We start from the raw sequence: 21085 nt of genomic DNA, 5'->3' as shown, positions 1-21085 counted from the left end.
TCTGGAGGCTGTGTCTGTGAGCACAGACCCGGGCTTAGGAAGCTCTGGTATCTACCTTGTCCTCAGTCTAACTGTGGTGGGACTGGCACTGAGTCCGACTCTCCAGTGGCTGGAGTCTTGCTCCACTGCCTGTAGAGACTGGGAGCAGGATGGAGGAGGCAGTCCCTTGATTGCCAAGGCTGACACTAAGCTGGATTATACCCGTGTCTCGCAGTCACCAGGCTCCACAATCTCAGGAATACATTCCAGGCACACAAGGATGACAATGTCATTCATGTACCAGAATGAGACCATCCCACTGGGGCAGGTATCTCTGCCTGTTGCTGGGGAAAATCTGTGAGCACTGGCTTGAGGATGGAGGCTTTGGATTTTATCTGGTGCGAAATCTCACCACGGTACATCTGGTGCTGAGCTTCTAGGCCAAGTCCTGTTACCTTTCCTGCCCTCCTCCCCAGTGGCTAGAAATGCTCCAGTGTTGCTGAGATTGGGAGAGAGATAGTGGTTGTGTCCCTTGGCAGCCTGGCTAAGGGCGGGCTCAGCTGCAAGTATAGGCCTGAGGGCAGAGGCTATGGGGCCTGTGCAGCTCTAGGTTTTGCTGTAGCAGGCCTGGTACAGGGTTTCAAGTCTAAGGCTGGGACTTAATTCCCTCTCCATTCCCAGAGGTGTGCTTCTCTCTCCCAGCTGTGCTGTTGGGAGCTAGGGTAGGGATGATGCAGCCACTCATCCTTCCCTGCCTTCTTCAGTGCCTCTTTTCTGGCTTCCATAGCTCTTGGGGTGGTGTCTTCGTGCATGACTCGCTGTCAACTTGGTGTCTCTGGGGAGATCCCTGATGGATCTTACTCAGCCATTGTCTTGCTCTGCTGCCTCCTCAGTTTTACCAATCTTGGCAAAGAAAAGAACCAGCTTTTGGAATTCTTGATTTTCTCTATTGATTTCCTATTTTTTATTTTGTTTAAGGAATATGACTTCACGCATTTAATATATACAGATTTGGGAACATGCTACCTCCCTCCCACCCATGCGCCCGCCTTTCTTCCTCCTCCCTCTTCCTTCAATTCCACTGATTACTCTTCTGGTTCTATTATTTTTCCTTTCTCTGAGTTTAATTTTCTTTTTTTTTTCCAGTTTCCTAAGGCAAAAGCTAGATTATTGATTTTATATCTTTCTTCTTTTCTAATTTAAGCATTCTCCTAAACACTGCTTTCCCTGTATCACACAATTTTGATAAGTTGTATTTTCATCTTCCTTGAACTGAAGATACTTTTAAATGTTCTTGAGGTTTTTTTTTCTTGGCCTATGTGTTATTTAGAAGTATGTTATCTAATCTCACATAGGAGAATTGGGGGATTTTTCTGGTTACCTGTTGTTTATTTCCAATGTGATTCCTTTGTTTTCTGTGAGCAGCCATTGTATGATTTCTACTCTATGAGACGAATTAAGGAGTATTTTATGGCCTTGAATGTGGTCTTCATTGGTGACTGTTCTATGTGAGCTTGAGAAGATTTATATCCCACTGTTGTTGTATGAAATACATGCCCATAGTATGCGATTGATTGACAGTGTTCTTAAGTTCAGCTATGTCCTTATTCATTTTCTCTTGCTGGATCTGTTTCTGACAGAAGGGTGTTGAAGTCTCCAACTGTGACAGTGAATTGTCTCTGACTTTGAGGTTCTATCAGTTTCTAACCTCACATATTTGACGCTGTGTTGTTAAGCACATACTCATTAAGGCACATGCATGATAAGGATTGTTATGTCTTCTTAGAGAACTGAAGCTTCTACCATCGTGTAATGCCCTTATTTATCCCTGATAACTTTCCTTGGCCTGAAGTCTACTCTGTCTGAAATTAATATAGCCACTCCTGCTTTATTTTTTCTCATAAAATATTTCATTAGGTCTTTCTTAAAATTAGGCCATGAGCAAAAACTTTAACAAGACTCAAAAGAAAGCACTGTCCCTAAGAAAAGTTGTTAAATAAGACTACATTAAATTAAGAATGTTTTTCTGTCAAAAGATACTTTTAAGAGAAATAAGGCAAGCAGGGTGACCAACCATCCAGTTTTTTTCCTAGGACTTGGATTTTCTGGAACACAAGATTTTCAGCTAAAACTAGGAGTGTCCTGGGTAAATCAGGATGGTCACTCCAATGGCAAGCAACAAAGGGGTGACAATATTTGCAGCCTATCTGTTTAAAAGGGACATGACATCTGAGGCTACCTGCAGCCGTGCAGCTTAATTCTTAGAGCGGAAAACAGAGGATGGAAAATTGTTCTGAGAAATTTTTCCTGCTTTCTTTTGACTGGTGTTAGTACGATATGTTTTTTTCCATCCGTTTACTTTTAACTATAAAAGCCTATGTCTAAAGTGAGCTTCTTTTGACAATATGTAATTGGGTCTTTTTATCTATCATTTCAATTCCTGTCTTTTAATTGGTGCATTTAAACCATCGATTGACCATTGCTGGCTAAAGTGATTATTGATAGAATAATACTTATTGAATTTCTTACTTTTATTTGTTGTTTTTGTTCTTTGTTCCATTTTTGTATTCCACTCTTTTTTTTTTTTGCCTTTTGTGTTTTTTAAGAGAACAAATAATGGTTATTTCAAGGCTTAAAATGGTTAGAATTATATTATTATGAGAACATTGAAAGAAGAGTTAGAGATGAATGGAGCTAAATCCCACAGGATGCTGTATCTCTAGGCTATAATTTTGTCATGTGTAAATTTTTTACATCCACTATAATTTTGTTATTGTATAGTTTTTTGCATCAGAAATTTTTAAGGCTCTTTTTTCCCTAAAAACAATAAATCTATATAAAGTTAATGCATCTGCTACATTCTATTTAACTGATGCAAAATATTGGAAAAACCAATAACTGGTCATCAAAGGCAGGAGTGCCATGAGACCAAAGAGAGAGGCAGATAGACCAGGATTAGAGACAGACTCACAGACAGAAGTCTCTTCCAGGAGGCTGCAAGACAAGGATCCCCAGGCCATTGGTCAGGAGAAAAATGCATAAACAAAGTGACCATGGCTAAGCAAAATGCACCTGGACTTTCCCAAGACAAATGTTTCAGGAGTCAGAAAAGAAATATTCCAGGTGTCAGACAATCTTGACAACTCCGCCTCATAGGGTTTATAAAGATTATCAGGGTCATTACAGGTCAGCCTAGCTCTCTGTACTAATTACGGGGACACCATCTGTTTTTAACCAGTATGCTGTTGATGCTGTCTGTGGTTTTCAGAAGCATTTTGCATGATTCCATTTCTCTTCTCCTTTCTTAGTTTATCATTATACTTACTGTATTAAACTTATTTTAGTGTTTATCATTTTAGTATTTTTTAGCACTTAGTATCTAGTTGTCCTAGCAATTTCAATATATATTTATAACCTCACTTTAAAATAACACTATGCTACTTCACGGATATTGTAAGTACCTTATGACAACAAAACAATTACTCCTTCCCATTCCTTGTATAAGCATTGCCATTTCATTTATTTACTTATAAACACTCATAAGTGTATATTTACATAAGAGATACACATAAGCATATTTAATAAAAATATTGTTGCTGCTATTATTTTGAACAAACATCTGTTACTTGAGAATAAGCAACATGAAAGTTTTTATTTTATCTTCACTTATTATGACTTCAGTAATCTTTCCTTACGCAAATCTGAGTTTCTGAACTATGTTGTTTTACTTTTCCATAAGGAACTTTCTTGGCATCTCTTGCGAGGCAGGTCAGTTGGCAACACATTCCCTCAGTTTCTGCTAGTCTGAGAAAGCCTTCGTTTTTATTTCATCCTCTAGGGGTAATTTTGCAGGGTGTGAGTTCTGGTTTGCTGCTTTTCCTCTCAGCACTTCAAGTATCCCACCACATTCTCTTCCTGCTTACAGGGTTTCTGAGGAGAGACTGGGTAGAATCCACATCTTTGTTCCTGTAGGGGTTAGGTGTTTTATCCTCTCTGGCTTCTTTAAAAAAATGTTCTTCATCGTTGACTTTCTGTAGTTTGAAAATGATATGTCCAGTGTCATTTTTCTGACATTTTTCCTGCTTGTGTTTCCTGAATTCCTGGATGTGTGAGTTGATGTCTGGCATTCATTCATGGAAAGTTTCAGTGATTTTCTATCCAGTACCTCTCCTGCTCCTGTCTTCCCTTTTCTCATCGTGTGGATGGTGTGTTGTGCCTTCTGTGGTTGTCCCCAAGGCCTTGGCTATTCTGGCCTGCATCTTTCAGTCTTTTCTTCTGTTTGCTTTACTGTTTGGGAGCTTTCCATTGAGCCATCCTGAAGCTCAGAGATGCTCTCCTCAGGCCTTAGCACCTAGTGATAAGCTCATGAGGACAGTCTCCATCTCTGCTTCAGTGTTTCTGATCTCTACATATCTTTGTGGTTCTTTCTCAGGATTCCCATCTTTCTGCCTGCATCGCCCATCCATTCTTGCAGGCTGTCTTTACCCATTAGAGCCCTTAGCATGTGAATCCTAGTTGTTTTAAATCCCTGGTCTGATAATTCCCACACGTTTGCCATGTGTGGTTCTGGAACTTGTTCTATCACTTCCACTAATGTGTTTCTCCTCTCTAGTATGTTTTGTAATTTTTTCCTCTTCTTTTTTTAAAGATTTGTTTTATTTATTTGAAAGAGTTACAGAGAGAGGTAGAGATAGAGAGAGAGGTCTTCCATCTTCTGGTTCACTCCCCAGATGGCCACAATGGCCAGAGCTGCGCCAATCCGAAGCCAGAAGCCAGGAGCTTCTTCTGAAAAGAAGGGGCCCAAGGACCTGGGCCATCTTCCACTGCTTTCCCAGGCCATAGCAGAGCTGTATCGGAAGAGGAACAGCTGGGACAAGAACCAGCACCCATATGGGATGCGGCACTTCAGGCCAGGGCTTTAACCCGCTGCACCACAAAGCCGGTAATTTTTTTCTCCTTGATAGCCAGAAAAAACCAGATAAGAGCCTTTAGTAATGCCATGAGGTGTGAGGAGAGGAGAAGCACTCTGTGACTGGGCCTCAACCTTTTAGTGAGCCTGTGCCTCTGGGCTGTGAACATGGCAGGTGCGCCTCACGGGATGGCTAAGTGCGCCTGCTCCACTGAAAGGCTAGCACTTCCCTTCGCCCAGGCAGGCAGACTTTGGTGAGGCCACTGCAGGTCAGGCTCTGGGCAGCTCGTTGCTCTGGAGTTGGTCTTGCCTAGAGGAACAGAGTGTTCTGACATGTTGGAAAATGATTTCTTCTCCTTTCCTTCCTCCTGAAAGCACAAGGGGCTGTTTCTACGATGTTTACTATTGTAACATGCTCAAACTCCTGCAGGTGAATCTCACGAAACTGTGGGATCCCTTTATGAATGGGTCCCCCTGCAGTTCTTGACTCTCAAAGCTGTCTACACTGCCACTCATCCATTGCAGTTCATGTTTGCATGCCTGGCACTGGACCCATGTTGGTTTCTTCTTGCGACTCCAAAAATTCACCTGTCTATGCCTGCAGTCTTGGGGACAGCAATTTTCTCTGTGTCCTCACCTCTGTGATGGATCCTGGAAGAGCTGTTGACTTTGCAGTCTGTTAATTTGTTACTTGTGGGACTGAGTGGTGACATCCAAGTTCTTTACATGGGGAACCAGAAACTGCCAATCCACTTATCTTTATAGTCTGAAGTTCTTATTTTAGGATTAAGAACTGCCTCCAAGAAATATGAACCAAAGCCGGCATTGTGGCTCAGTTGTTAAGCCACTACTTGCAATACCTGCATCCCATATGAGCCTGGTTCAACTTCCAGTTGCTTGTGCTACCGCACCTGGGGAGGCAGTGGAAGATGGTTCAAGTACTTGGGCCCCTCTGCAACACCAGCATCCCATATGAGAAATGGCTTAAGTCCCAGCTGCTCCACTCCCTTATCCAGCTCCCTGCTAATGTGCCTGGGAAAGCAACTGAATATGGTCCAAGTGCTTGGGCCCCCGGTATCCACATGGAAAACCAGGGTGGAGTTCCAAGCTCTTGGTTTCAGGGTGGTCCAATCCTGGTCTTCATGTCCACTTGTGGGGAGTGAATCAGTGGATGAAAGATGTCTTTCTCTCTCTTGTCTCTTCATACTCCCCCCCCCCGCCCTCTCTCTGTAACTCTGCCTTTCAAATCAAAATAAATAAATAAATGAATATTCAAAGACATTCAAAAAAGCACTTGGGACCCTGCCACCCATGTTGGAGACCCAGGTGGAGCTCCTGGCTCCTGGCTTCGGCCTGGCCCAGCTTTGGCTGTTGCACCCATTTGGGGAGCGAATCAGCAGATGGAAGCATGCTCTCTCTCTCCCTCTCTCCCTCTTTATCTGTAACTCTGCTTTTCAAATAAATAAACAAAATCTTTAAAAATATGAACTAAGTCCTCAGTAGGCAAATGTTGGCTCTTGTTGCCTACAGTAGCATTACTGAACCTCTAGTTGCAGAGAAGAGTGCTTGCTGCTGAAGAAAGCCTGGGCTTTGCCTCTGAGAGACTGAAAGTCTACTTCATTTGAAAGTGTACTCATTCTCCAACTCTTTTTAAAAGTATCCAAAATCAAGTTACCAATTAACACATATAAATAGCACGTCTTGCGGATCAGAGCTCAACTCTAATACCTTAAGGCAGTCTGTTCAATCCATTTGTACATCAAACACAATAGACAAGAAGGCTAATAAAATAACACAGAGGAAGAGAAGATCTGAAAGAAAACACGAACCTCAGTGAGCTGACGAAGCTGCTGTGGCTGAGTGTAGTATAGTGTGGCTCAAGGTTGCAATGAGCAGGTCGGTGGTGGGGCTGGGGGACCTGGTAGAATTCTGAGCTTCCACTGTTAATAATGGGAACAGGTTACCAGTTCTTCAGGGAAGACAGAGCTTCCAACAGTGTTTTACACAGAGCATATGGCATGAGGTGACGTTTCCAATAATTCTGCAGGAAATGAAAATGTGAAAATTATAACAGTGACTTCTTTGGTGACCAAAAACTGTTCTGGGATGAACTAAACCATGTAGTCTTCCAGTGGCTTACTCCCATTCAGTCTTGGAGAATTTATAGTCTGTTGGTTTTAATTAGAATTAAATGTTTGTGTCTCACACTTTAAAATTAAAAACGTGACACTTGGAGCCGGCGTTGTGGTGCAGAGGGTTAATCTGCCGCCTGCAGTGCCAGCAGTTTTGTGTCTCTCTGCTGCACTTCTAACTCAGCTCCCTGCTAATGCACCTGAGACAGCAGCAGAAGATGGCCCAACTTCTTGGGCCCCAGCACCCCTGTGCGAGACCCTGAAGAAGCTCCTGGCTCCTGGCTTCAGCCCAGCCCTGCCTGTTGCAGCCATTTGGGGACTGAACCAGCAGGTGGAAGATCGTTCTTTCTGTCTCTCCCTTTCTCTCTGTAACTCTGCCTTTCAAAGAAAACATGGTCTCTTTAAAAAAAACAAACAACCTGACCCTTAAAAAAGGGATAAGACAAAACCTAAGGCAGATTTTGATTTAAATTCTGTGACAAATACATTACAGGGATGCTTTTGGCTGATTTAATGAGTATGTTTCTGTATCCTATGCATGAATTAATTAACTGATAGTGTTTAGACTTTCCGTATTTATGGTCAACTTCTAATCAAGCAGTCAGAGAATGACCATGTTAACTGATGTTCTAAGAAAGGCGAGATGCAGACCATACCCATCAGTAACTCAGTGTGGACCCTCATCAGTAGTCTTCATAAGGGGTTCTGCCGGGTTGGCTTGTACATTCATCATGGAGTAGAATCCTACCCATGACAGGAAAGTCTGAGTATAATAAAACATGGAAGGGGCCCAGCGCTGTGGCTCACTTGGTTAATCCTCCACTTGCGGCGCCAGCAGCCCATATAGGCGCCAGGTTCTAGTCCCAGTTGCTCCTTGTCCAGTCCAGCTCTCTGCTGTGGCCCGGGAGGGCAGTGGAGGATGGCCCAGGTGCTTGGGCCCCTGCACCCTCATGGGAGACCAGGAGAAAGCAGCTGGCTCCTGGCTTCGGATCGGTGCAGCACCAGCCATAGCGGCCATTTGAGGAGTGAACCAAAGGAAGAAAGACCTTTCTCTCTGTCTCTGTCTATGTCTGTAACTCTACCTGTTAAATAAATAAATAAATCTTTAAAAAAATAAAATAAAACATGGAGGGGTTTCTTAACTCAAAGCTTTCCAGAACGTTTCGAGATTATTTTGCCTGTTAGCAACTTTACAACTGGCATGAGAACAATTCATCAATGCAGGAATATGTAAAATAACTTATAAATATGTAAAAATAACTTGTAATGACTAAATGGGGGGGGGGGCAGAGGAAAAGAACGAGTGAGTGCAGTAAGTTTCCTCCTTTGGGAATTGGGGATCACCCTTACGTTATCTTTCTCCAGTCTGGAGTCCTCTCTTCCTGCATTTTGCTGGTGGTCTTCTGCATGACACACTCTTTTCTGGACTGGAGTCATCTGTTCTTTGTACCAAAGACCTTTTATGTTTTATAAGTGTTATTTATCTAATGCACCTGGTGAATTTCAAGGTACAATTTAAGGGGCCAGTGTTGTGGCATAGCAGGTAAAGACACTGCCTGCCACACTGGTATCCTATGTGAGTGCCAGTTCAAGTCCTGGCTGCTCCACTTCCCAATCAGTTCCCTGCTTGTGTGCCTGGGAAAGCAGCAGAAAATGGCTCATGTCCTTGGGTTCCTTCACCCACATTAGAGACCCGAAGGAAACTCCTGGCTCCTGGCTTTGGATCGGCCCAACTCCAGCCATTGCAGCCATTTGGGGAGTGAACCACTGGGTGGAAGATCTCTCTCTCTCTCTCTGTAACTCTGCCTTTCAAATAAATGAATAAATCTTAAGAAAAACAGTAAAAAGTAAAATCTTGAGAAGATAATAGATAAGAAGTCATAAATTACTGAGCACCATTTTGGAGACTCAAAGGTATAATAAACAAGAAAATCTCTATTTTTATGGCCTCGTATTTTATTCACTCATCTGCCAGCTATTCATTCAGTACCTAATCTTTGTACTGAGGAATCAGGAATAAACCAAACACCCTGCCCAAACCATCCCAGGATCTTTTTTCTAAGGACACAATACAATAAAGACATCGTGCAATCAGATCTGCTTTTGAAAACACATAGGTTTCGTCCTCACATTTCTGAACAGAAGAGGTTTCTCTGTAACAAGACTCCTAACTCAACTGACTCATCACAGGCCCCACCTGCCACACCACGGCGCCAGCCCCAAGGTTATATTTTTTAAAATCTCATGCATGTCAGTTTTTCTTTTTCTTTCTTCTCTTTTTTTTCCTTTTACTCGTACATGACAAATATCCTTACAAGTGATGTGGGAGGTGCTGGCATCCACACCTTTTGAGGATCAGCAGCAGTACAGAGTGTGTTTCTAGGCTGCCTTCAAATATCTGTAAAACGGTACAGTGGGGGCCGGTGCTGTGGCGCAGTGGGTTAAGGCACTGTCTGCAGCACCAGCATCCCATATGAGCACCGGTTCCAGTCTCAGCTGCTCCAATTACAATACAGCTCCCTGCTGATGTGCCAGGGCAGGGAGTGGAAGATGGCCCAAGTCCTTGGGCCCCTGCACCCATGGGAGGCCCAGAAGAAGCACCGGCCTCCTGGCTCCTGGCCTCGACTGGCCCATCCCTCATCATTGTGGCCATTTAGGGAGCGAACCAGAGGAGGGAAAATTCTCTCTCTCCCTCTCTCTCTCTTTCTCTGCATGTGTGTGTGTGTGTGTTAAGTGTGTGTGTCTCCTCTCTCTCTGTAACTCTGCCTCTCAAATAAATAAATCTTAAAAACAAAAAGCAAGTAAACAGTACAGTGCGAGTCTGTGCAGAAGAATGACAAATACAGAAACAGACAGGAGTTGTAGAACGTAATGTGACAGCCCAAGCAGTCTGAGTCATCCAAACTGTGCTCTAAAAAGCAGGTGCTTTGGGTCCTGACGCTGCTGCTGGAAAATCTGTAAATATGCACCTGGCTATTTGCTTCCAGCTGCACAGCATGTGTGCCACAGACCTGCCTAAGCCATGATTAGGGGAGAAGGGAAAACCCATTCGGGGGCTGGCGCTGTGGCGCAGCAGGTTAAAGCCCTGGCCTGAAGTGCCGGCATCCCATGTGGGCGCTGGTTCTAGTCCCAGCTGCTCCTCTTCTCATCCAGCTCCCTGCTGTGGCCTAGGAAAGCAGTAGAAGATGGCCCAAGTCTTTGGGCCCCTGCATCCACGTGGGAGACCTGGAAGAAGCTCCTGGGCCCTGGCTTTGGATCGGCGCAGCTCTGACCGTTGCGGCCATCTGGGGAGTGATCAAGTGGATGGAAGACCTCTCTCTCTGTCTCTACCTCTCTCTGTAACTCTGTCTTTCAAATAAATAAAATAAATCTTAAAAAAAAAAACAACCATTGGCCCTGTTAGACAGTCTTGCCCCTCCTGTAAACTTCACTGTGAATTGATGGGATTCTTGGACTCAGTCATCCTGTGTTTGTGTCCTGAATTGCATCTAGCTCAGGAAATTTGGGAGCCCAGGACTTTGAAATTATATTTATATATTTATTTATTTACTTACTTACTTGTTTGAAAGGCAAAAGAATCAGAGACAGAGATGCACAGAAATAAGACCCCCCCATCTACCAGTTCACTTCCCAAATGCCTACAGTATCTAGGGCTGGACTAGGCCAAAGTCAGGAGCCTAGAACTTGATCCAGGTCTCCCATGTGGGTGACAGGGACCCAGGGGCCAGTACCTGATGCCTCTCAGGGTTCCCAGTAGCTGGAAACTGGAATCAGAAGCGGAGCCAGGACTGGAAGCCAGGAGCTCTGACATGGGCGTGGTCATCCCCAGTGGTGCCTTTACTGCTGCACCGAACTGCCGTCTCAGGCTGGGGCTTTTCAGTGAGCTCTGTGACTTATCAGCTGTGGGCTGTGGGCTGTCACATAAGCTTTCTGTGCCTCCCTCGCCTGTTACATGAGATGGGAAAGATAGTGTCGCCTACTCTCATCTGCTGATTGTAAATGGTGAGTTAAATGCATAAAGCAAACCAAAGCACATCACTGTACGCCATGTGTTGTCTGAAGGTTGACTTGTGAAGAATGGCAGAAAGGTGGATGCCTACAAAAAGCAAAGTGTTAACAACAGGCAGAAGGCCGCCGGTGTTTGCCACTTGGAGGTGAGACTCTACATGAGCACTGGGAAGGCGATCATTGAAGAGTGTTGTTCTTTTTAAAAATGTTTTTTATTTCAGAGAGAGAGAGAGAGAGAGATCTTCCACCCACTGGTTCACTCCCCAAATGCCCGCATTAGCCAAGGTCTCAGCTGGGAGCCCAAAGCCAGGAACGCAATACAAGGCTCCCATTGTGGGTGGCAGGAATCAGCTATTTCAGTCATCACTGTTGCTTCCCAGAGATTGCACCAGCAGGAAGCTGGAGTCTGGAGCCAGAGCCAGGAGCCAGAGCCAGGTTTCAAAGCAAGGGATTCCAGTGTGGGAGGCAGGCATGCTAACTAGGGTCTTAATTTCTAGGTCAGTGCTTGCCCCAAGGCATGTATAGTTCTTGCAAATATGTGGTGCAGAGCAATCAGTAATGAACATTTAGCAAGCATTGTAAATTCCTGCCTGTTGTTTTATAGAGCCCTGGATAATTCAGTGGAAGTTCACAAAGATTAGAGGTACGAGAGTGCCTCAAATAATTCATGGAAAAATCAAAATAAAAGTTGTTTATCTTGGACAAAAATTTTGAAATCCATGCATAGTTTTTCCCACTATGCGTTTTCCATGAACTCTTTGAAGAACCCTCATATTTGAACTTTTTAAATTTTAATGAATTAGTTGTGTATTTTGGGAAGCTGTTAGGACCTGTTATAGTTACCAATAGGTACAGAAAAGCTCAGGAGGTAACCAGGCTGCAGTCACCCAAGAAAACATAAGTTTATCCTTAAGATTTTAATCACCCAAGAGACAGCATCTAAAGCCAAAGTAGGGAAATAGAGTTGCATGAGGATGTGTGATTGTTCTGAGATGTTGAGAACGTGTTCTTCCGGTCAGGGAGACCTAGGCTCCAACCTGCACTCTTTCATCATGAGACAACTCCATGATCTTGGTGCCATGTTGGGTGTGTTGCTTTACCTGTTTAAGATTTAATCTCATTATCTGTAAAAAGTGGATAAAATGCCCGTTCCCCAGGGTTGAAATAGGTAACACCTGCCAAGTGACTAACGTAGCCCTAGAGCATGGACAAACCTGGTGAACTGCAGTGAGTTTTCTTACCCTCTGCCCCAGTGGCCCCCTCTTCTCCTGTGTTAGTACTGCTGCCTGCCACACAGGCTGCTGGTTTTGTCCTCTACACTGGCCAACACAGGCTGGTAGGGAAGGCGTGATGCCCGTACTGTGGGAATTTAACAGTCTGATGCCTTAGAGACATTGTAACATCTGCCTAGCCTGCTGACCCGGGCAGGGAGGAGCCTAGGGCATACCCAGTGTAGCTGTGAACCCATGTTACAGAGAAGGAGATGTCCCTTAGACATCCACCTGCATGCAGAGTGGACCTAGAGCCCAAGTTCCCTGAGCACCAGCCCACGTGAGTTTGTATAGCTGGATCCCAGGCAGGACGTGGGCTCCAGGGATCTTTCCTCAGCCCAGTCTGCTCATAGCTAATGCTGGTATTTTTTGAACAAATGTTCTTCCAGAAGAGCCCCCTAACTGTGGCTTTTTCCTCTCTAACAAGCAGCAGCACAAACTCAGGCAGAGACCTCGTGATCCAGGCTGGGGCAAGGCCCAGAACCCCTAGACCCTCAGAAGCACTTGTTTCAGGAACATTCAACAGGGAGACTGAAAATGAGAAGCCAGGGAGGTGGGCAAGACACAGGGAGTTTTTAGAGTCCTTACTGTGTTACAGATAAAGCAACACATCGGGAATGTCTCATATTATTGTATCTCCATGCATACAATTTTGCTGCTTTAACTGGGCACAAACAGAAGAACCTTCGACATGTTCATGAGCAGGACTTCTGTGACATTTTAGTACAAAGTGGGGTAATAGTTTTGCCCCCTGGGCTAACATCTGAGCCAAGTAGCATTTCAACACCATGGCTTCCCTAAAGATAAATGAATTGGCAATTTTTTTCCCACTCATTGAAAAAGTTTTCAAGCAAAAGTATATTTACTTTTCAGTCCACTGTGTTGGGAAATATGCATCACCCACCAACCCAACACTGCTGGTGTTTGTTCTTGGAAAGATAGGATTCTCATCTTCTAATGACACTCAGGGTTCTGGTGGTGAATCTCTCTAGAAATCTGTCCCCTTCATTGTTTTCTTCTGATTCCTCCATGGAGGAAGTGTGTGTGGGTCTGTGTGTGTTAGGGACAGTAAGTTGTACAACCCTGAAACCACCATCTCACCCCACTGCACATCCTGCTGTCGTGGGTACTGCTAGAACAACCATGGAAGGAAATGGAGGCAGAAACTTGGGGAACAGTCATGGAAAACACCAGGTTCTCCTGCGCTGACTCTGACATCCCAAACAAGGACCAGGCTGTCTGACTCACCATTGATTTCACATTAAGTGACCCAACATGTGTCGTGGAATCTCCCATGAGAATGCTGTGTCTTGGAAACAACAGCCTCTCTCAACTCCTCTATCAGGCAGGTTCCTGTTAGAAGAAGCCACCGCAGTTATTTTGATGGAGAGAATTTCACACGGGGTTGCTAAACAGCTACTAGGGAACTCTAAAGACAAAAACGGGACACTGGGTGCAGCGATTCAATGGATGCACATAATCAGCAACCTGGGGATGTTTTGCAGTAGAGTCTTGAGGAAGCGATGCTGCCTTAGGGGCTCCCCCGTCCTGAATGGGACCAACGTCCTTGAAAAGGGCTGCAGGGAGCCAGTGAGCCTTTTCCTTCCACCTCTCCTGCCCTGGGAGACATAGCCTCCATCCCTTTTGCTCTTCTGCTCTTGTGGGTGAGGACACACAGAACACACCCACAGTAAGGAATGGCCCTCACCAGACCCTGAACATGTTGGCCACTTCATCTTGGACCTCTCAGCTTCCAGAACTGTGAGAAATAAATTTCTGTTCTTAATAAAATGCCCCATCTCAGGTATTTTGTGATAGCAGCACACACAGAGATACTGGAGTCTCGTGGAGTTAGCAGCTCCGGAAACAGGGCCACCTGCAGGTTAGGAGAACAGAAGAAGAGGCCTGGGGGTTCCTGTGGGGCAGGGATTCATATCTCAGGGTGGGAAGTTCTGCTTGGCTACTGCTGGTGTCCCTGGCCTGGAGGAGGGGCCCTGTGGTGGCACCCAGACATCAGAGGTCAGCGTGCCAGGGAGCTTGTGCCAGTGTCTCTGAAGGGAGCTGTGGGGGTGGGGAAACCACAAACCGGATGTAGTTGATGCTGCTATGGAGAAGAGTGCCTCCAGGAGGACATTAACCATGGGATGAGTGACTGTTCCTCCTCCAGCTTTCCAGTCTCCTAGCACTTGCTATTGGAGATGCCTAAGAAGCAGCAGCTGCAAAGTCAAAACCTGCATCAGCAGAGCCTGGGGCCCTGCATCCCCACACGGTGTCTGAGAGGCACCTGACCGAGGCAGCAACTCAACAGATGGCGCAACTCCCTGCCCACCCCACGCCAGAGGCATTCATGGGGCAGGCCATGTCTATGTGTTTCTTGCCTTACCATAAAACTCGATCAATTCCTACAGCATCCTTGGTGGAAAAGAGTCTTGTGTTGAGTTGTCCTGGGATGAGGCTTTCTAAGTTCCCATGCTCATATTATTTTAAAAAGGTTTATTTATTTGATAGGCAGAGTTAGAGAAGAAGAAGAAGAAAGCGAAAGAGAGGGAGAGAGAAAGAAAGAGAGAGAGAGAGAGAGGGAGGGAGACTCTTCCATCTGTTGGTACACGCACTAAATGGTCACAACGGCTGGGTCTGGGCCAGGCCAAAACCAGGAGCCAGGAGCTTCTTCCAGGTCTCCCATGTGGGTGAAGAGGCCCAGGTACTTGCACCATCTTCTGCTGCTTTCCCAGGTGCATTAGAAAGGAGCTGGAATTTAAAGAGAGCAGCTGGGATGTGACCATGAATGGGATGATGCCGGCTTCATAGGGAGTGGCTTAATCTGCTACGCCACAACGCCAGCCACCCATGGTCATGTTTTTTTAAAAAAAAAAATGTTATTATTTTACTTTCTTGTTATTCAAGATTAAATATTCCAGAGAAACACTTTTCAAATTATATGTAAGAAATGTGGGGCGGGCATTGTGGGACAGCAGATTGAGCCGCAGCTTGGGACGCCCATATTGGAGCACCTGGTTGAGTCCCGGCTGCTCCATGCTTTCATTCCAGCTCCCTACCAGTGTTCACCCTGGGAGGCAGCAAAGAATGACCCAAGTACTTGGGTTCCTGCTACCAACACGAGAGACCTAGATGGAGTTCTTGGCTCCTGGCTTTGGCCTGGCCTGGTCCTAGCTGTTGCATGTATTTGGGGAGTAAACCAGTGGATTGGTGCGCTCGCGCTCTCTCTCTCTCCTGCTTTCTCTCTCACTGTCACTCTGCTTTTCAAGTAAATAAATCTTTTTTTTTTTTTTTGACAGGCAGAGTGGACAGTGAGAGAGAGAGACAGAAAGAAAGGTCTTCCTTTAGACGTTGGTTCACCCTCCAATGGCCGCCGCGGGTGGCGCGCTGCGGACGGCGCACCGCGCTGATCCGATGGCAGGAGCCAGGGGCTTCTCCTGGTCTCCCATGGGGTGCAGGACCCAAGGACTTGGGCCATCCTCCACTGCACTCCCTGGCCACAGCAGAGAGCTGGCCTGGAAGAGGGGCAACCGGGACAGAATCCGGTGCCCGGACCGGGACTAGAACCCGGTGTGCCGGCGCCGCAAGGCGGAGGATTAGCCTAGTGAGCCACGGCGCCAGCCCAAGTAAATAAATCTTTTTAAAAATATGTGTGCATGTATATATATAATGCAACAAATCAGTTACTCATAATTTTCATAACAGATAGAAATTGCTGAGGAGCCTTTGTGTTTTATTTTTGAATTAACTTCTTTTATCACATGCATTTAAGTTTACAACACAATTTTATTTGTTTGAAAAGCAGAGAGACAGAGAGAGGGGAATCTTCAGTCCTCTGCCTCACTCCCCAGATGCCCACAAAAGCCAGGACTGGGGACCAGCCTGAAGCCAGGAGCCCAGAACTTCATCTGGGCTTCTCATCAAGGGTCGGGAATCCAAGTACCTGGAGCCATCGCCTGCTGCCCCCAAGGCTGTACATCAGCAGGAAACTGGACTTGAACCCAGGCACTCCAAAATGGCATTCATGAGCAGTGTCTTAATCTCTACACCAGAGGCCAACCCCATCAGGACGTTCTGATGTTCTTATCTTGACACACATACACATAACGAACTGATTACTACAGTTAAACCAATTAGCATACCCATCATCTCATAGGTACCTTTTTTCTTCCTCTCTCTTTTTTTGTAGTAAAAGTACCCCCAAATCTTCTTTCTTGGCAACTACTAGTACACCACATTATTCACAAAGCCCTCCTGTCGCACATCTTTAGACTTGCTCTTCTTATGCAACTGCAACTTTGCACACCTAAACACACATCTTCTCACCTCTCCACTCCCAAACACCACCTGCTCAACTCTATTTCTATGTATTCAGTTTTTTTTTTGTCCCACACAGAAGTGAGATCATGCAGAATTCTTCTTTGTGTGTCTGCTTTATTTCACCTAACAGAATTCTCCTAGGTTCTAGATTGTTACAAATGGCAAAAGACTAAATAATATTCCATTGTGTGTGCCTGTAGATATGTAAATATAGTCTTCAAAATGTTTGTGGAAAATACAAGTTGTGAAAAAATGTGTGGATTTTAAGCTTGTGATTGAAAGTATGTCATTATAAAAATTAAAGGAAAAATAAGAAGAGGGGGAGAAGGGAGTGCAGGACCGAGGGAGGGAGGATTGGGTGAGAAGTATCACTACGCTGTTAAAACTGTATATACGAAACATATGAAATTTGCTCCTTTTATATAAATTTTTAAAAGTTTAAAAATTTTTTGTGCTAAAATAGATTTTCTGTTGAATTTTATTTTCCTGTGATCTTTTTGAAGTACCCTCATGTATACCAAAATCCATTCACTTGTTGATAGACATTTCGTTGTTTCTGTCCATATCTTACCATGCTGCTATTCTTTCAGTCATCAATACAAAGCCATCAGGATGTTTATGGCTTTCTATGTGTGTATGTGTAGCAAAGACAGTTCTCAAAAGGTGTTTGTTTTCCTTTCATACAGCAGGTAGATAGTAGTTCCTTGGTTATTATAAACACATGGTTCAAAGAGCCTAATTTTCTGCAAAAGGAAAGAAACATGATGCCGCTCTGATTTTCTTCCCAAATGGAACTTTTTAATGCAAATGAAAGCATGAATCAAGCATAAAAACAACCTAATTGCCAATCACCATATTTTTAATGGTCCCTAATTACAGCAAGATTTAAAGTGAATTCAAGTGCATTACAAACTTTCCACGTGTGTCCTTCATTTGTATCTATCATGCAGAAAGCTAACGCTCTGTGCCCCCAGCCCTCAGCTTTAGAGGAACGCACCAATCAGTTCACACTGAGCCCCTTTCGCTGGGGCAAACACCCTTCCCATCCATGGCATAGGTGCAAAAGGACCATTTAGCAGCATCACCAGGCGATAAAGTTCTGAGCACCCGCACAATTCTGAGTGTTGTCGTTTTCATCACAGTTCCAAAAGAAGAACACGTCCCAGGCCTGAGCACATGCCTGTGTTTTGATTGTGTTTAGCATTGGGTTTTTTGTGTTGGTTCTTCTTGAACAATATCTTCATGACTCTTTATCCTTAGACAGGAACTGAGGGTGGCAAAGCCGACATGTACCAGCATCAAACACTGGCTGGGACCAGAGAGGTGAACAGTTTTGCTGTCAATTTCAACCTGTGAATTATTTTTTAAAGATTTACTTATTATTTAAGAGAGATAATCCATCTTTTCTATAGAAAACTTTTATTTCATACATATAAATTTCATTAAGTACAACTTTTGGATTGTAGTGGTTCTTCCACCCATACCCACCCTTCCACTCGCAAACCATCCCATCTCCTACTCCCTCTCCCATCCCACTCTTCATTAAGATTCATTTTTAATTACCTTTATATACAGAAGATCAGCTCTATACTAAGTAAAGCTTTCAACAGTTTGCACCCACACAGACACACAAAGTATAAAGTACTGTTTGAATACTAGTTTTACCATTAATTCTCATAGTTTAGCACATTAAGGACAGAGGTCCAACATGGGGAGCAAGTGCACAGTGACTCCCGTTGATGATTTAACAATTGACACTCTTATTTATGACATCAGAAATCTTCCATTCACTTGTTCACTTCCCAAATGGCCACAGCTGAGCCAGTCCCAAGAGCCAGGAGCCAGGAACTCCATCCAGTCCAAGCACTTGGGCCACCTTCTACTGCCTTCCTAGGCAATTAGCAGGGAGCTAGATTGGAAGTGGGGCAACCTGGACTAGAACCAGAGTTCACACGGGATACCAGCTTGGCAAGCAGTGGCTTAAGCCGCTGAGCCACAGTGCCAGCTTCCAGCCTGTGAACTCTCGAAGTTAGCATTCACCTTTCCCTTGGTGTGCAAGAATAGATGACAGAGAAACCCACAGAGCCTCCTGGTTGCCATGCACACGTGGATTTCAGCATTTCTTGGGCAGTAGCACCTCCAGACACATTTCAGTGGCTCTTGGGGTGGCCTCAGGGAAGCTTTAGCAGGGTTTAGTCGAGACGATTTAAAGCCTGCACTCAAACCACGCTACTGCTGGGTCTTCTGGTAGCGGTTCTCATTTTGATCTTCTCTCCCGCTGTAGAGAATAATTGGATCAGACCTCAGGCCCACCAGCTGCAGCTTATGGGCACCCCCAGAGCTGAAGCCAAGGCAAGCAGTTGCCACCTAAACCTAGGCAATATCAGCAGCGCTAGGTTTTATGCAAATCCAGGAAATTTTGAAGGACTCTGTGTGACAGAGGTTGTACTAAACTTTGGAGACAAAATGAATAAAGATCTGATCTGATTCCTAGATAAAGGCTTCTGCAGGAGAGAAAAAGCGAGCATTGGCTTGAACAGGACAGTGGTTTGGTCCCAGTGCTGGTGGGAGCCTGGGCTGGGGCTGCTTCGATCCTCTTGTAACATTTGCAGGAGGCATCCTGGGCTCTAAGTAGTGGCCCTGCCAGCCCTCATCACTGCCTGTAATTCTTGTCCCTCCAAGTGTGGCCTCTGCAGAACAGCATCAGTGTCACTAGGAAGCCTATCAGAAATGCAGTGTCCCAGGCCTCGCTCCAGACTGAGTCAGAATCTGCATTTTTTTTTTTTTTTGATAGGCAGAGTGGACAGTGAGAGAGAGAGACAGAGAGAAAGGTCTTCCTTTTCCGTTGGTTCACTCCCCAAATGGCCATTGGTTCACCCTCCAATGGCCGCCGCAGCCGGCGCACCGCGCTGATCCGAAGCCAGGAGCCAGGTGCTTCTCCTGGTCTCCATGCGGGTGCAGGGCCCAAGCACCTGGGCCATCCTCCACTGCACTCCCTGGCCACAGCAGAGAGCTGGCCTGGAAGAGGGGCAACCGGGACAGGATCCGGCACCCCGACTGGGGCTAGAACCTGGTGTGCTGGCGCTACAAGGCGGAGGATTAGCCTATTGAGCCACGGCGCCGGCCAGAATCTGCATGTTTAAGCAGGTGAACCCCAAGCCCATGTAACTGTGAGCCATTCTTGTCCTCAGTATGTCTGACCTGCCCCACCCTGCAGAGTCCACGTATCACGCGCAGCTTTCTGCTTCCCACGCTGTCCCATTTCTGGCTGTCCTCCAGTTTTATAAGTGCCACGTGGATACCTCACTGGCCTTCACCCTCATTTTCCTTCCATCTTTTCTCCTGTTTGATAAAATAAAGTGAAGGGAATTCAGGAAGAAGAAGGGCAGGAGGGAAGTAAGAAAACAAAAGGAGGGGCCAGCATCCCACATAGGCACTGGTTCGAGTCCCAGCTGCTCCACTTCTGATCCTGCAAATGAGCCTGGGAAAGAAACAGAAGATGGCACAAGTCCTTGGGCCCCTTCACTCACATGAGAGATTCAGATGAAATGCTGGTTTTCGGCTTTGGCCTGGCCCAGTCTTAGCCATTGTGGCTATTTGGGGAATGAACCAGCAGATAGAGGATGTGTGTGTGTGTGTGTGTCTCCCTCTTTTTCTGTAACTTTGTCTTTCAAATAAATAAAGCAACACATCTTAATTTGCAAAGAAGAAAAGTAAAAAGGAAGGAAGGAAGGTGAGAAGGAAGAAAAGGCGAGAGGAGAGGTGGGGAGGGGGGAGGGAGACCTCATCTAGAGTTGTAACCTGTGGTTGGCTTCCATGAGTTTTGCTCCAAACCCACCCAGACACACATATTTCCCCCATTTCCATTTTAAACTGAAAGCAGTTACTCCTATACAGTGTTGAAGAGGGTGTTGGTGCAACAATCTGAGGAGCAATTTGGCAATGTTTTAAATGTTGCAGATGAAAATTTCTCTTTAATTCATCAGTTTCAGAATTCATGCCATAGAAAAACTTAAATAAGCACCCAGGAATGTATGGCAAAGCTATCTATTTCAGGGATGTTTTAAGAACAAAAATGTAGAAAGGGCTTTCGTTATTATCAGTCAGAGCAGTTTGGAGAAGTCAGCGCGCGTCACTGCCAAGGAATATTATCCTGGCATTAAAAGGAAGGGGTCATCTGTGCTTGCTCACGCGGGGGCTCTCCAGATGGTGTTTTGTTAACTGACGGCAGAGCCCGGATGATCCCAACTGTCCTGTGTATGTTTGCAAAACAGCTAATTACTACCTTCGCATCCAGTGGGATGGTCTGCGGCCATCACAAACACTATTTTGGCAGACTTCTGAATAACTTGAGATATTCCTGTGATGCAAAGCTAAGTTTAAAAAAAGCAGGACATTAGTGCACGTATTTTAGTCCACTTTTCTTGAGCAAAAATATCGTTAGTTTCTCTATAATATACCATCCTACT

General features: G+C 45.2%; 1 protein-coding gene across 1 annotated transcript in view; it reads left to right on the top strand.

Moving 5' to 3' along the window:
• NEK11 (NIMA related kinase 11) overlaps nt 1-21085 on the top strand; it is a 326453-nt gene that overhangs the window by 279749 nt on the left and 25619 nt on the right. The window lies entirely within an intron of this gene.

Source organism: Lepus europaeus, chromosome 2 (assembly GCF_033115175.1).
Source record: "Lepus europaeus isolate LE1 chromosome 2, mLepTim1.pri, whole genome shotgun sequence".
In the NCBI taxonomy this organism is placed as follows: domain Eukaryota; kingdom Metazoa; phylum Chordata; class Mammalia; order Lagomorpha; family Leporidae; genus Lepus; species Lepus europaeus.
This window is presented reverse-complemented; position numbering and strand designations above follow the sequence as displayed.